Source organism: Marmota monax, unplaced genomic scaffold, assembly GCF_021218885.2.
Source record: "Marmota monax isolate L192 unplaced genomic scaffold, Marmota_monax_Labrador192_F-V1.1 WCK01_AAM20220418_F8-fsc00127, whole genome shotgun sequence".
Lineage (NCBI taxonomy): Eukaryota > Metazoa > Chordata > Mammalia > Rodentia > Sciuridae > Marmota > Marmota monax.
Genome location: NW_026692894.1, coordinates 5494934 through 5508558, shown reverse-complemented (window position 1 = coordinate 5508558; position 13625 = coordinate 5494934). Strand labels below are relative to the sequence as shown.

General features: G+C 41.9%; 1 protein-coding gene across 1 annotated transcript in view; it reads right to left on the bottom strand.

Annotated features, from left to right (window-relative positions):
* The window catches only part of Stk38 (serine/threonine kinase 38), a 78838-nt gene extending 69460 nt beyond the window's left edge, over positions 1 to 9378 (bottom strand). Inside the window, exon 1 of the mRNA XM_046450717.2 lies at positions 9264 to 9378. The gene's annotated coding sequence lies outside the window, so the exon portion shown is untranslated. The remainder of the gene's footprint in view (positions 1 to 9263) is intronic.
* Positions 9379 to 13625: the final 4247 nt, after the last annotated feature.

Here is a 13625-nt window from a genome sequence, read left to right as displayed (position 1 = left end):
CCTGGTGGAAATCTGGCCTTTGGAGGTCCCTGCAGATGACTCTCTTCCATGATACTCTATCTATCTTTGGTTTTGGACGCTCTGCTTTCTTATTCTCACTCAGGTTTCTCTCAGGAGAGTTGGCTTTGGAAAAAACAAAATAATTGGACTCCAGAGAGGGCTGACTTGCAGCTGAGGCTTAAATGAACTGACGAATTTTTCTCTGTATCATGTTATTATTCCAAAACCCGACTTAACTGGCTTTATGCCAGGTGCGATTATTATATCTATAATCCTAGCAGCTCAGGAGGCTAAGGCAGGAGGATACAAGTTCAAAGCCAGCCTCAGCAATTTAGTGAGCCCCTGAGCAACTTAGACTCTGTCTCAAAAATAAAAAGGGCTGGGGATGTGGCTCAGTGATGAAGCACTCCTGGGTTTGATCCCTGGTACAAAAACAAACAAACAAACAAAATGGGCTTGTAAATTGAAGAATTTTATTGATTTTTTTTTTTGTACTGGGAATTGAATCCAGGGGCACTTTACCACTGAGCCACATCCCCAGCCTTTTTTTATTGTTGTTGTTTGTTTGTTTTTTAGTTAGAGTTGGACACAATACTTTTACTTTATTTATTTTTAATATTTATTTATTAGTTTTCGGCGGACACAACATCTTTGTTTGTATGTGGTGCTGAAAATCAAACCCGGGCTGCACACATGCCAGGCAAGCGCGCTACCACTTGAACCACATCCCCAGCCCTACTTTATTTATTTTTATGTGGTGCTGAGGATCAAACCCAGCACCTCTCACTGCTAGATGAGTGCTTTACTGCTGAGCTACAACCCAGCAACCCCAGCCATTTTTACTTTAAGATAGGATCTTGCTATGTTGCTTAGGGCCTCACTAAATTGCTGGGGCTGGCCTTGAACTTGCAATACTCCTGCCTCAACCTCCCAAATCGCTGGGATTACTTACACTGTGCCTGGCACTTCAGTTAGGTTCTTTCCACTGATCTTCTAACAACCACAAAAAAAGGAATTGTTACCCTTGTTTAGGAAATTAGGGATTTAGGGATTAGGAAACTTAGTGTTGGGGGCTGGAGATGCAGATCAATGCTGACGCACTTGCCCATGATGCTTCAAGCTCTGGGTTCAACACTCAGCACTGGGAGGGGGAAAAAAAAAAAAGAGCATTAAAAATGAAAGGTTAATGAAGGACTGACAGAGGCCCATGAAACGGGAGCTGATGAAGCTCAGCCCTTGTGCCTTCTCCTGCATGAGTCCCTTTCAAGGCCCTCCCTGCATCTAATTCCAAAATTTTTATTCTTCCTTTTATAAGAAGGCTTCAAATTTGTGTAAACTTTAGGACAAAATTTGGATCTGTTGATGGTGTGGAGTCAGTAGTTGAGCCAAAATTATTTGACTTAGAAGTTAATGCTTTCTTACAAGGTACTATTGTTCATCATAAAATACAAGTCAGAAAATACTACTTTGGGGGCTGGGGGTGTAGCTCAGTTGGTGGAGTGCTTGTCTCACAAACACATGGCCCTGGGTTCAATCCCCAGCACGAAAGAAAAAAAAAAAAGAAGATACTACTTTTGATCCTAAATCTGCTGAACATACTCCAATAACCAATAATTGACAAAGCTCTCTGTCAATATACTACTTGCATCACCCCTTTGGAGGGTCAAGTATATGTCAGAAAAATTTGGGGTGGGGCAGGTTACTGGGGAATTGAACCCAGGAGTGCTCTACAACTGAGCTACAGCCCCAACCCTTTTTATTTTAAGACAGGTCCTTGCTAAATTGCTGAGGCTGACCTTGAAGTTGTGATCCTCCTGTCTCAGCCTCTAGAGTTATGGGAATTAGAGGCAAGTGCCACCAAGGCTAGCTAGGGAAAATGGTTTAAAGGATGGCCTTTGTTGTGGGCTACATGGGTTGGAATTCTGTTCTACTTCTTCCTTGGTTATGTATGCTTAGCCAAGTTATTTAACCTCTCTTCTATCCAAGAATTTCCTCTTCTGATAAAATGGGTGTAATAATAGTTCCTAACTCATAGGAATTTGTTTGTGTCTGTATTAAAGAAGTTAAAAGGTTTTTTAAACTGCATATCAGGACTCATTGGTGAATCATGAAATCAATTTAATGGATTAACCAGCATTAAAAAAATAGAATAGAGGCCAGGTATTGTGGTGCATGCCTGTAATCCCAATGACTTGGGAGGTTGAGGCAGGAGGATTGTAAGTTTGAGGCCAGCCTCAGTAAATCAGCAAGATCCTTAGCAACTTAGTGAGACCCTGTCTCAAGATAAAAAATAAAAAAGACTGGAGATGTAACTCAGTGGTAAAGCACCCCTGGGTTCAATCCCCAGTTCCAAAAAACTAAAAAATGAGAATCAGATGGAATATAATCAAAACACAAATGTAGGTAATTATTTTCTGAAAACTTTTATTTTCATTGAGCATAGTATAAAAGCAAGTTTGTATGCACAAATGTGCTGCACTGATCAGTAAAATATAATTCTTACTTTTGAGTCCCCAGCAAAAAGATTTGACCAGCCATGCATGGTGACACACACCTGTAATCCCAGTGACCCTGGAGAGTGGGGCAGAGGATAGCAAATTCAAGGGCAACCTCAGCAATTTATGAAGGTCTTAAGCAATTTAGGGAGAACTTGATTAAAAAAAACAAAAAACCAAAAAACACTGAGGGCTGTAGCTCAGTAGGTAAGCACCCTGGGTTCCAACAAACAAAAAAAAAGAAAAAGCCTGCTTTGTGAGCTCTTGGGAAATGGTCCTTGTTGTTATTGTTCTAGACCCTGTGGAGAAACCACAAGTGTGCTTAATATAGTCCTAATGCCTTGTTTTATCTATTATTTCATGTGATCCTCCTGTAATTTTTTAAAAATAATATTGTTATAACATCATGCATACCCAAGGTAAAATGTTAGAAAACACAGGCAGGCAAAAATAAGACATTTATCAGGTTGGAGGGGGAAGCTCATTTGTAGAGCTCTTGGCTGGCATGCACAAGGCTGTGGGTTTTGCCTCCAACAACAACAAATCCTTAACTTAAAAAAAAAAAAAAATGTCTATCTGATTTCCAGAGATTTCCACTGTTAACATATCATTCTGGATTTTTTTCTATACACAATTTTTTTTTTTTTGTACTGGGGATTGACCCAAGGGTACTTAACCACTGAGCCACATCTCCAGCCTTTTTTTAAATTTAGAGACAGGGTCTCACTAAGTTCCTGAGGCTGGCTTTGAAACAAAGTCCTCCTGCCTCAGTCTCGTGAGCCGCTGGGGCATGCATCACTGGGTCTGGCTATATACATATTTTTTAACCCAAATAAAATCATGGTTCATGCTATTTTATAACCTTTTTTATTTTATTTTATTTTATTTTATTTTAAAGAGAGAGGAGGAGAGAGAGAGAGAGATAACTTTTTTTTTAAAGAAAGAGAGAGGTAGAGAGAGGTAGAGAGAGAGAATTTTAATATTTATTTTTTAGTTCTCGGCGGACACAACATCTTTGTTTGTATGTGGTGCTGAGGATCGAACCAGGGCCGCACGCATGCCAGGCGAGCGTGCTACCACTTGAGCCACATCCCCAGCCCCATGACATTGACTTTCTTAAAAAAAAAAAAAATACAGACGCAAACAAACTTATGAGTTAGGACTATTATTGTTCCTATTTTTTTAGAAATGGAAATTCTTGGACAGAGAGGTTAAATAACTTGGCTAAGCACACACAGCTAAGGACCAAGTAAGAGAGCTAGGATTCCAACCCATGGAGCCAGCTCCAAAGGCAGGTGTTCGGAATAGAACCCAGAGTCTCATTGTGCTAGGCAAGTGCTCTAACATTGAGCAGGTAGACTGCTGTACCCCAGTCATTTTGATTTTATTTTAAGACAGGGTCTCAAAAAATTGCTGAGGCCAGTCTGGAATTTGTGATCTTCCTGCCTCAGACTCCAGAATAGCTGGGATTATGGGTGTGCTCCACCATGCCAGGCACAACATTGACTTTTAAAGAGACCTGATCAACTACCCTGCAGTTGTTTTTTCCACTTCTTCTTTTTCTTCTTCTTCTTTTTTTTTTTTAAATACAATGGCTTTATTTTTATGTGGTGCTAAGGATCCAACCCTGGTCCCACAGGTGCTAGGTGAGTGCTCTACCGCTGAGCCACAATACCAGCCCCTGTTTTTCTGCTTCTTTGTGTCAACAGTTCTCTAGCACTTTGCATTTACTATAAATTAAAATTTATGCTAGGAGCCAGGCACTGTGGCACACATTCTAGTGACTTGGGAGGCTGAGGCAGGAGGATCCTAAGTTTGAGGTCAGCTGGGAAACTTATCAAGACTAAGTTGGGGTATGTAGCTCAGTAGTAAAATGCCCCTGGGTTCAATCCCCAGCATAAAAAAATTATGCCAGGCATGGTGATGGCACATACCTTTTATCCCAGTGTCTAGGGAGGCTGAGGCAGGAGGAGTAAAACATGGAGACCAATTTAGGGAGACCCCATATCATAAAAAATAAAAAGGGCTGGGGATATCGTTTTGTGATAGAGTACTTGCCTACCATGCAGGAGACCCTGGGTTCTATCCCTTAGTACTGGGGACGGGGTGTAGGCTATCACAGGTACAATTAAAAAAAAATTTTTTTTAATTGTAGCTGGACACAATACCTTTATTTTATTTATTTTTACGTACTGCTGAGAATCAAACCCAGTATCTCGAACATGCTAGGAGAGTGCTCTACCGCTGAGCCACAGTCCTAGCCCCTCACAGGTACAATTTGATTCTTTGTGTATGAAATACTAGAAATTGAACCCATGGGCCTTCTACCATGAGCTACATCCCCAGCCCTTTTATTTATTTTCATTTATTTATTTATATCCTGGGGATTTTAGGGTACTTTAACACTCAGCTACATCCCCAGCTTTATTTTTTTGGGGGAGGTAATGGGGATTGAACTCAGGGGTACTTGCCCACATCCCCATCCCTATTTTGTATTTTAAATAAAATACAGAGTCTCACTGAGTTGCTTAGTGCCTCACTTTTGCTGAGGCTGGCTTTGAACTTGCAATCCTCCTGCCTCAGCCTCCTGAGCTGCTGGGATTACAGGTGTGTGCCACCACGCCCGGCTCCCAGCCCTTTTTATTCTTTGTTTTGAGACAGGATTTCACTAAATTGCGGAGGCTAGCCTCAAGTTTTTGATCTTCCTGCCTCAGCCTCCCAAATCACTGGGATTATAGATTACAGGCGTGTGCCTCTGTGCCCTGTTTTTTTTTTTTTTGAGACAGAGTCTCACTAAATTGCCACGGCTGTGACTGGCCTTGAACTCTTGATCCTCCTATCTCAACCTCCATAGTAGTGGAGGTTTGAGTATGTGTGTGTGGGTGGGGTGATTCCATCAAATCCCTTAATAATCCCATTGCTGCTGCCCTGTCCCCACTCCACATTACCAAGCAATCACTGTTCTGCTTCCTGTTACCACTATAGATTATATATATATATATATATATATATATATATGTAAATATAAATATATAATTATGTACTTTTTTGTCTGATTTCTTTAACTTATCATAATTATTTTGAGAGTCATCCTTGTTGTTGCATATATCTGTAGTTCATTCATTTTTTTTATTTCTAAATAATATTTCATTGTCTAAATATACCAAATTACCTATTTATCTATTGAATGAATCAACTGGGTTGGTTCCTGTTTTGAGCTCTCATAAAGATAGTTAATATGAACATTCAAGTACAAGTCTTTGTGTAGTGATATGCTTTTATTTCTCTTGGCTATGTACCAAGGAGCATAATGACTAAGTTAAATAGGTGTACGTTTAACTTTTTAAGAAACTGCCCATCTATTTTCCAAAGAGGCTGCATTCCCACAAGCCATGTATGAGGGTTCCAATTCCCCCATATCCTCATCAATATTCAGTATGGTACAGCTACCAGCGATTGAACTCAGGGGCACTTGACCACTGAGCCATATCCCCAGCCCTATTTTGTATTTAATTTAGAGTCAGGGTCTCACTGAGTTACTTAGGGCCTCACTAAATCCCTGAGGCTGGCAATCCTCCTGTCTCAGCCTGGAGCCAATTGGATTACAGGCATGCCACCACGCCCAGCAAATTTTAGCCTTTTTTTTTTTTTTTTTAGTTGTAGATGGACACATACCTTTATTTTGTTTACTTAGTTTTATGTGGTGTGGGGATTGAACCCAGGGCCTCATAAATGCTACACAAGTGCTCTACCACTGAGCTACAGCCCCAGCCCCAAATTTTAGTCATTCTAATAGAGGGGTCACCTAATGATTTTAATGCCAGTTGACCATCCTTGCTTGAATTAATTTCATTATAGCTTGCAAAATGCTGGTTTTATATTTCTAATGTTGTTTCTATATTGATTATCTGCCATTCTTCAACAAAATAGTTTTCTTCTATCAATGGAGATTAGTTACACTGAATATAGTTTCCACTGGGAAGATAGGTTAATTATTTCTCTTTAATTGCCAATTTTCAAAACAGAGTTCTTTTAATCCTTATACACCTTTTTGATTCAGGTAGGTCACTCCTGTTTGCCCATTTTGCAATATGAAACATATGACAAGGAGACTCAAGAGTTTAAGGAAGTTGCTCAAGGTCTCAATCTCAGCCAACAACCAAGAAAGAATCCTGATAAGGGCTGACTTCTAAATTAAATGTCCTCCATTGCCAAGGTACTTTGAAGATTTGTCCCAGAATGCCTATTACTGGGTGTCTCTTATAACAAGGTCAGAGTCTAGTGAGAGGCATCCCTTCTCCCCCTACTCACTGCCTCAATCTCAAGAAGGTCATGACTATCCTGCATCTCTCAGGCTCTTGTGCTACACTCTCCCAGCACCTGCTGGTGCCAAGCGGAAGTTGAGCACTGTGGCCCAACAGGCCTTTACCACAAATCCGCCTTTCATTGACTTCTGACTGCTTCTCTTTCAGAAATTAGAATTCAGGGTGACTTCCTGGGCTCTTTTCCAAGTGAGAACAGGAGAAGAAAGTAGCATGTGGCAGAAAACCCAGGAATCTGAAAGTAGTTCTAGGTGGTGGAGTAAGAACTCAGAAACTCAGACATGCACAGGGCTGGGGTTCTGCTGAAAGGCTCTGGGACAGAGGTGACAGTGGCTAAAATACAGGCAGGCAGAGCGGAGCACACCAGTAATCCCAGAGACTCAGGAGGGTGAGGCAGGAGGATCACAAGTACCAAGCCAGTCTTGGCAATTTAACCTGACCGTCTTAAAATAAAATAAAAAGGACTGCTGGGCACGTGGTGCAGGCCTGTAATCCCAGCAGCTCAGGAGGCTGAGGCAGAAGGATAACAGGTTCAAAACCAGCCTCAGCAACTTAGTGAGGCCCTAAGGAATTTAAAATAAAAAATAAAAAGAGCTGGGGATGTGGCTCAGAGGTAAAACATCCCTGGGTTCAATCCTCAGTACCAAAATATTAAAAATAAATAAATAAAGACTGGGGGTATAGCTCATTAGTATTGACCCTCTGTTATAATCCCCAGTATTGAGGGAAAAAGTATTTGTTGGTAGAGAGCTATTCTGTCAGATCCCTCCCACACCCCACTCCAGTGCCTATATTCCACCCTCCTCCCCTTCTGTGGCATCCAGTCTTTTTCTCCCTGCCCTCCCATGCCTGTTTTGATTAGTTAGGGTTCAGGCTAAACTATGGTTAATATTTTGCAAAACTCCCTTGGGTGTGAACACAAACTGGATTACAGTCTGATAAGCATGACTTGGTAACCGTATTCTAACTTGAATACAGCGGAATCAAGCACCGTCTGAGACCCTGGAGACAGCCTAGACTCTGCTCACCCTTATGTAGTATACTCTTAGATTCTGGGTTGTGATGTCACATATTTCTTATTGGGATCAACAGTTTAAAAACTCAGGCTCTGGCATTTTAGGCAGAGTGGACAGAATGTACACAATTTGTTTCTGGAAAGGACAAAGTAGCTAGAGGTAGGCAGGGGCCAGATATGAAAGCCTTGAGGCTCTTGGCCTTCAAGAGTGGCCCCAGCTGGGGCTCAGTAGTAGAGTGCTTGCCTACCATGTGTGAGGCACTGGGTTTAATCCTCATCACCACATTAAAAATAAATAATAAAATAAAGGTATTGTGTCCATCTACAACTAAAAAAAAAAAAAAAAAGGTGATGATTTGGGTTCTGAATTTGGGTGCATGGTCTAGGCATGGAGGAAAGCACACCACCAGGGGCTGAGGTTGTGGCTCAGCAGTAGAGCGCTCACCTAGCACGTGCGAGGCCCTGGGTTCGATCCTCAGCACCACATAAAAATAAATAAATGAATGAATAAAGGTATTGTGTCCAAATACAACTAAAATAGATAAATTAATTAAAAAAGAAAAAAGAAAGAAAGAAAGCACACCACCAAAGATAAAGCAAGTACTGAGGTCCTAAAAGCAGAGGCCTCCAAGGATCTGGAAAGAGGCCCAGGAGGCAAGCCTGAGCCTCCCTGTGTAGCAGGCAGTGAAAGCACCGAAGAGGACAGCAGGCGAGATGGTACCTTGGAAAACTGGGAGGCAGAGGCAGACGTGCAAGAGGAAGGGGATCCACAGGCTGAGATGCTACAGGCTGAGAGGGCTCCGAGGCAGTGTGGTCCTATGGTTAGGCATCTGTCTGCAGGGGTCAAACCTGGCTCTGGTAATTCCGAGTTCTGTGCTGCAGATTTTTCATCCATGAAGTGGAAATTAGAACATCTACCTCAGAGAGTTTCAAGCATTAAGTAACTGGAGGGGGCCGCATGGGGGGCGGGGGGTGGAGACAGAGAGAGACAGAGACAGAGAGACAGAGACAGAGAGACAGAGACATATGACTAAAAGAGGCTCTGAACCAGTTTTGTTTTCAAGAAAGGGTCTCACTATATTGCCCAGGCTGGTCTTGAACTCTGGCCTCAAGTGATCTTGATTTTCCTGTCTCTTTAGTAGCAGGGACTACAGTGCCTGCAGTATACCTGATTTAAACCAGGTCTTAAATGTTGTATACGCTACATATGAGCATATGTAAATTATGACAGCTATCACCATCTGAGTTTCCTTGGCTATAAACTAGAGATTGATGTATAAACTCAAGATGCTCACAATAGAAGGACAGCCATACTGAAGCTGAATAAACACACATATCTTAACACAGAATCAAGCATACACTGAAAATTGTGCCATCTCCACTCTGCCCTCGGTATTTGTTTCTTGTAGTTGCTTTTGAGGCAAAACGTACCCTTGTTTGTGATTCCCAGAGCATGGGGGGGGCGGGGTGGTCACTGAAGCCAAAGTTTCCTCATCCTGCAGCTGCAGAAGCAATCCTTTTATTCTTGGATCCTTTTCCAGACCGCTTTGTAGATCTGAGAACCAAATAAGGTAACACACCAGGCTGGCAGTGAAGATCAGGCACCACCCAGCGGGGATGGAAGGTGGAGTTGAAATCAAAAGGGAAAAAAAATTCTTGGGAGGCTCCGGAACTGAGCAGCCTCAGAATGCCCGGAGCAAGGAAGGGCGTCTGTCCACGTGACTTGTTCCTTCAGGTTCCTTGGAGGAATGGAGCCAGGGGAAGGGAGTGGGGGCTGGAAGGGATGTTGAACACAGACTCAGCAGGAGCCCAAAGGCAGGCAATTTCTAAACACTGCTGCTGTCTACCTTCCTACTCCTCAAGGGATCACCTGACTTGGGACTTTTTTTTTTTTCTGTGCTGAGGATCAAACCCACAAGGTAGGCAAACACTCTACCACTGAGTTATACCCTTAGCCCCAGGTGGGTTTGGAATCTCATACTCATCCTTTATGAGCTGTATGATCTTGGGCATGTTACTTAACTTTTTTGAATCCTAGTTTCCATTTGTTTCAAATGCAACAACTGCGTTTTATAAATCAGGAAAATTTGGGGAGGGGGCAGAGGATGAAAATTAGTGTGTGAGGGTAGGGGACTATCACATGTGGGACAATGTATCAAATAAGCTTAAAACACTCACAAACTTCAGTGATTGTGAGACTAGGAGAAATCGGACCCAAAGATGACTAAGGCTAACTGGGGACCAATTTAAAGTTAAATCTTATTTTGGGCATTTTGACTCTCTACTTGAGTAGAAAGAGCTCATTAACTTTTATTAAAATATAATGATATCAGGCTGGGGTTGTGGCTCGGTGGGTGAGCACTTGCCTAGCATGTATGAGGTACTGGGTTCGATTCCCAGCACTGCATATAAATAAATGAACAAAATAAAGGTTCATCATCATCTAAAAAAATATTTTAAAAAATATAATATATAATGATAGAGCTGGATGCATGGCGCACACCTGTAGTCTCAGTAACTTAGCAGGGAGGAGGACTGCAAGTTCCAGGTCACCTTTAGTTTAGGGAGGCCCTAAGCAACTTAGTGAGACCCTGTCTGTAAACAAAAAAATAAAGGGCTAGGAATGCAGCTTAATGGTAAAATGTCCCTGGTTCAATCCTCAGTATACCCCACCACCACCAAATATATGTATCCACATATATAAATTTGATGATATATAAAAATACTTACGTGTAATGATAGAGGGGCTGGGGTGTGACCCAGTGGTAAAGAAATTGCTTAGCATGCATGAGACTCTGGGTTTGAGCCCCAGAACCAAACAAAACCAAACCACAATTATAGAAATACAGAAATGTTGAATGATAGAAAATTAGACCAGAGAAACAAATAGCTGAAACAATTTAAAACAAATCCTCAATTGTCTTCCATCTAGAAGTAAATGTTATCATGTTAAAATATAACCTTTCCTACTTTTTTCTCTGTATCTATATGTACATACATACCCATATATGTATAATGATACTTACTCATTTTCCATACTAGATATGGAAAATGACAAACCCTAAAATAGCGAGGCTTGGGGAAAGGGAGTAAGAAAGAAAGCTATACATTGAGAGCACTGATCCCTTCCCAATGCATTCTTTCCCGGTGAGAAAACAAACCCTGGGGAGGAGGTGTCCATCAAACCTAGAAAGGCAGTCTCTGGAAGAGGCCAAAACATGGATCCTTCCCTAAACAAATCCTTTCCAGATACCAAGCCTTCCATCTGGTCCAGTAAGATAAATCCCAGAGACTGACCACTGACCCCAGACTCTCTCCCATTTTGCCCTGTAAAACAGACCTCAAATTCTTGGGTGCCCAAGAAGACACACATTAATTAAGTCACCTCTCAGTATAACTTATATAATCCCAGTCCCCTCCTTTGTTCAGTGGCTTGATTTCCACCAAGAAGGTGGGTCCATCAGAGGCATGACTCTGTTCCTGAATAAAGGCTTTTTGGCTGATCCATGAAGTTGGTGCCCAGCCTGGTCCTATTGTACTAACACTTAACATTTGAAAAATGGACCATGCCCACATTGTTCTGCAATCTTGCAGGAATGATGGTAAGAATAGCCATGAGCCGGATGTAGCGGCTCACGTTTATAATCCCAGAGGCTTGGAAGGCTGAAGTAGGAAGATCACCTGGTCAAAGCCAGCCTCAGCAAAAGCTAGGTGGTGGGGCTGGGGATGTGGCTCAAGCGGTAGCATGCTCGCCTGGCATGCGTGCGGCCCGGGTTCGATCCTCAGCACCACATACAAACAAAGATGTTGTGTCTGCCGAGAACTGAAAAATAAATATTAAAATTCTCTCTCCTCCAAAAAAAAAAAAAAGCGAGGTGCTAAGCAACTCAAAAAGTGTCATGTTGGGGGGGGAAAAATAAGAAAAAAAAAAAAAGTGTCACGTAATCAAAAGGTCTGGGACACATTGAGTCAGCAAAGAGGATTTCTGCATGTGAGGAACTGGATTCACAGCTATTTCTTTTTGTGTGTGTGTGTGTGGGGGTATTGGGATTGAACTCAGGGCCAGTTGGCTATGGAGCCACATCCCCAGCTCTATTATGTATTTATTTAGGGACAGGGTTTCACTGAATTGCTGAGGACCTCACTTTTGCTGAGGCTGGCTTTGAACTCACAATCCTCTTGCCTCAGCCTCCCAAACTGCTGGGATTATAAGCATTACTTTTCTTTTTGTACTAGTGATTAAAACCAAAGGCACTTTACCACTGAGACACATCCCTAACCCTATTTATTTATTTATTTTGAGACAGGGCCTGGCTTAATTGCTGAGGTTGGCCTGGAACTTGCAATCCTCCTGTCTTAGCCTCCTGAGTCCCTGGGAGTACAGGTGTGTACCACTGCACCTGACTCATTTTTAAAATTTGTTTCAGTTAATTATACATGACAGTAGAATGCATTTATGCACTTTGATACTTACTCATTTTTGATGAACATTTGTTGAATGTCCTCTATGTTCCAGGCTGGCTGGGGTCTCAAGACAGGCTGGTATCTCATGGCTGGCAGGGAAGGAATTTGGGAGGAAGCTGGGAGCCTCTTGAGCCTCCCTCTTCTGAATTACTGAATGTAAATGTTCAACAATCTATCAAATGCTAAACTGACTTCAGCATCAGCAGTAGCATATTATTCTTTTCCTCATCTCTTTCTGCTGTCCTCTCTTGGCTTCTCTCTCTTCTTTTTTTTTTTTTTTGGTAGTTTTGTAGATGGACAGAATGCCTTTATTTTATTTAATTTTTATGTGGTGTGAGGCTCAAACCCAGTGCCTCACACATGCTAGGCAAGCACTTTACCAGTGAGCTACACAGCCCCAGTCCTTTTTTGTGTTTTTTAACTTTTTAATTTTTGAAAATTTCAAATACATACAAAAGTAGACTGGAGAGTATAATGAACCTTATATACTCACCAAGAATCTTCTTTCAAGAATCTTCTTTCAAGAATCTTTGTACTGGGGGTTGAACTTGGGGCATGTTACCACTGAGCTACACTCCTAGTCATTTTTGTTTTTGGTACTGAGGATGAACTCAGGGGTACTTTACCACTGAGCCAGATTTCCAACCCCTTTTTATTTTTCATTTGAGACAGGGTCTCATTAAGTTGCTAAGGCTGGCCTCGAACTTGAGATGTTCCTGCCTCAGCTTCCTCAATTCCTCTGATTGGAGGCATGTGTGCTCATGCCCAGCTTTCCAGCATCAACAATTTTTTTTTTTAAAGAGAGAGTGAGAGAGATAGAGGTAGAGAGAGAGAATTTTTTTAATATTTATTTTTTAGTATTTGGCGGACACAACATCTTTGTTTGTATGTGGTGCTGAGGATCGAACCCGGGCCGCACGCACGCCAGGCGAGCGCGCTACCACTTGAGCCACATCCCCAGCCCAGCATCAACAATTATTAGGTCAATCAATTGTGTTTTATCTGTACCTTCAATCCCCTTACCCAACACCATATTATTTTGAAGCAAATCCAGACTATCATATTACTGTAAGTATGTCAGAGTATATCTTGAAAAACATAGTGATTTAACCCCCCCCACACATGCACATATATATATGTATGTGTATGTATATATATACACACACACATACTAAAAAAGTCATAAGCATACAGCACTTGGGCTGTACAGCCAGAGGGTTTGGTCATTCAGTACACTAGTCCCCCTTTCACTTTCTGCAGTTTCCATTGACCACGGTGAGCTGCAGTCCATAAACACTACAACGCATACCACACCTACCTATTAGTCAC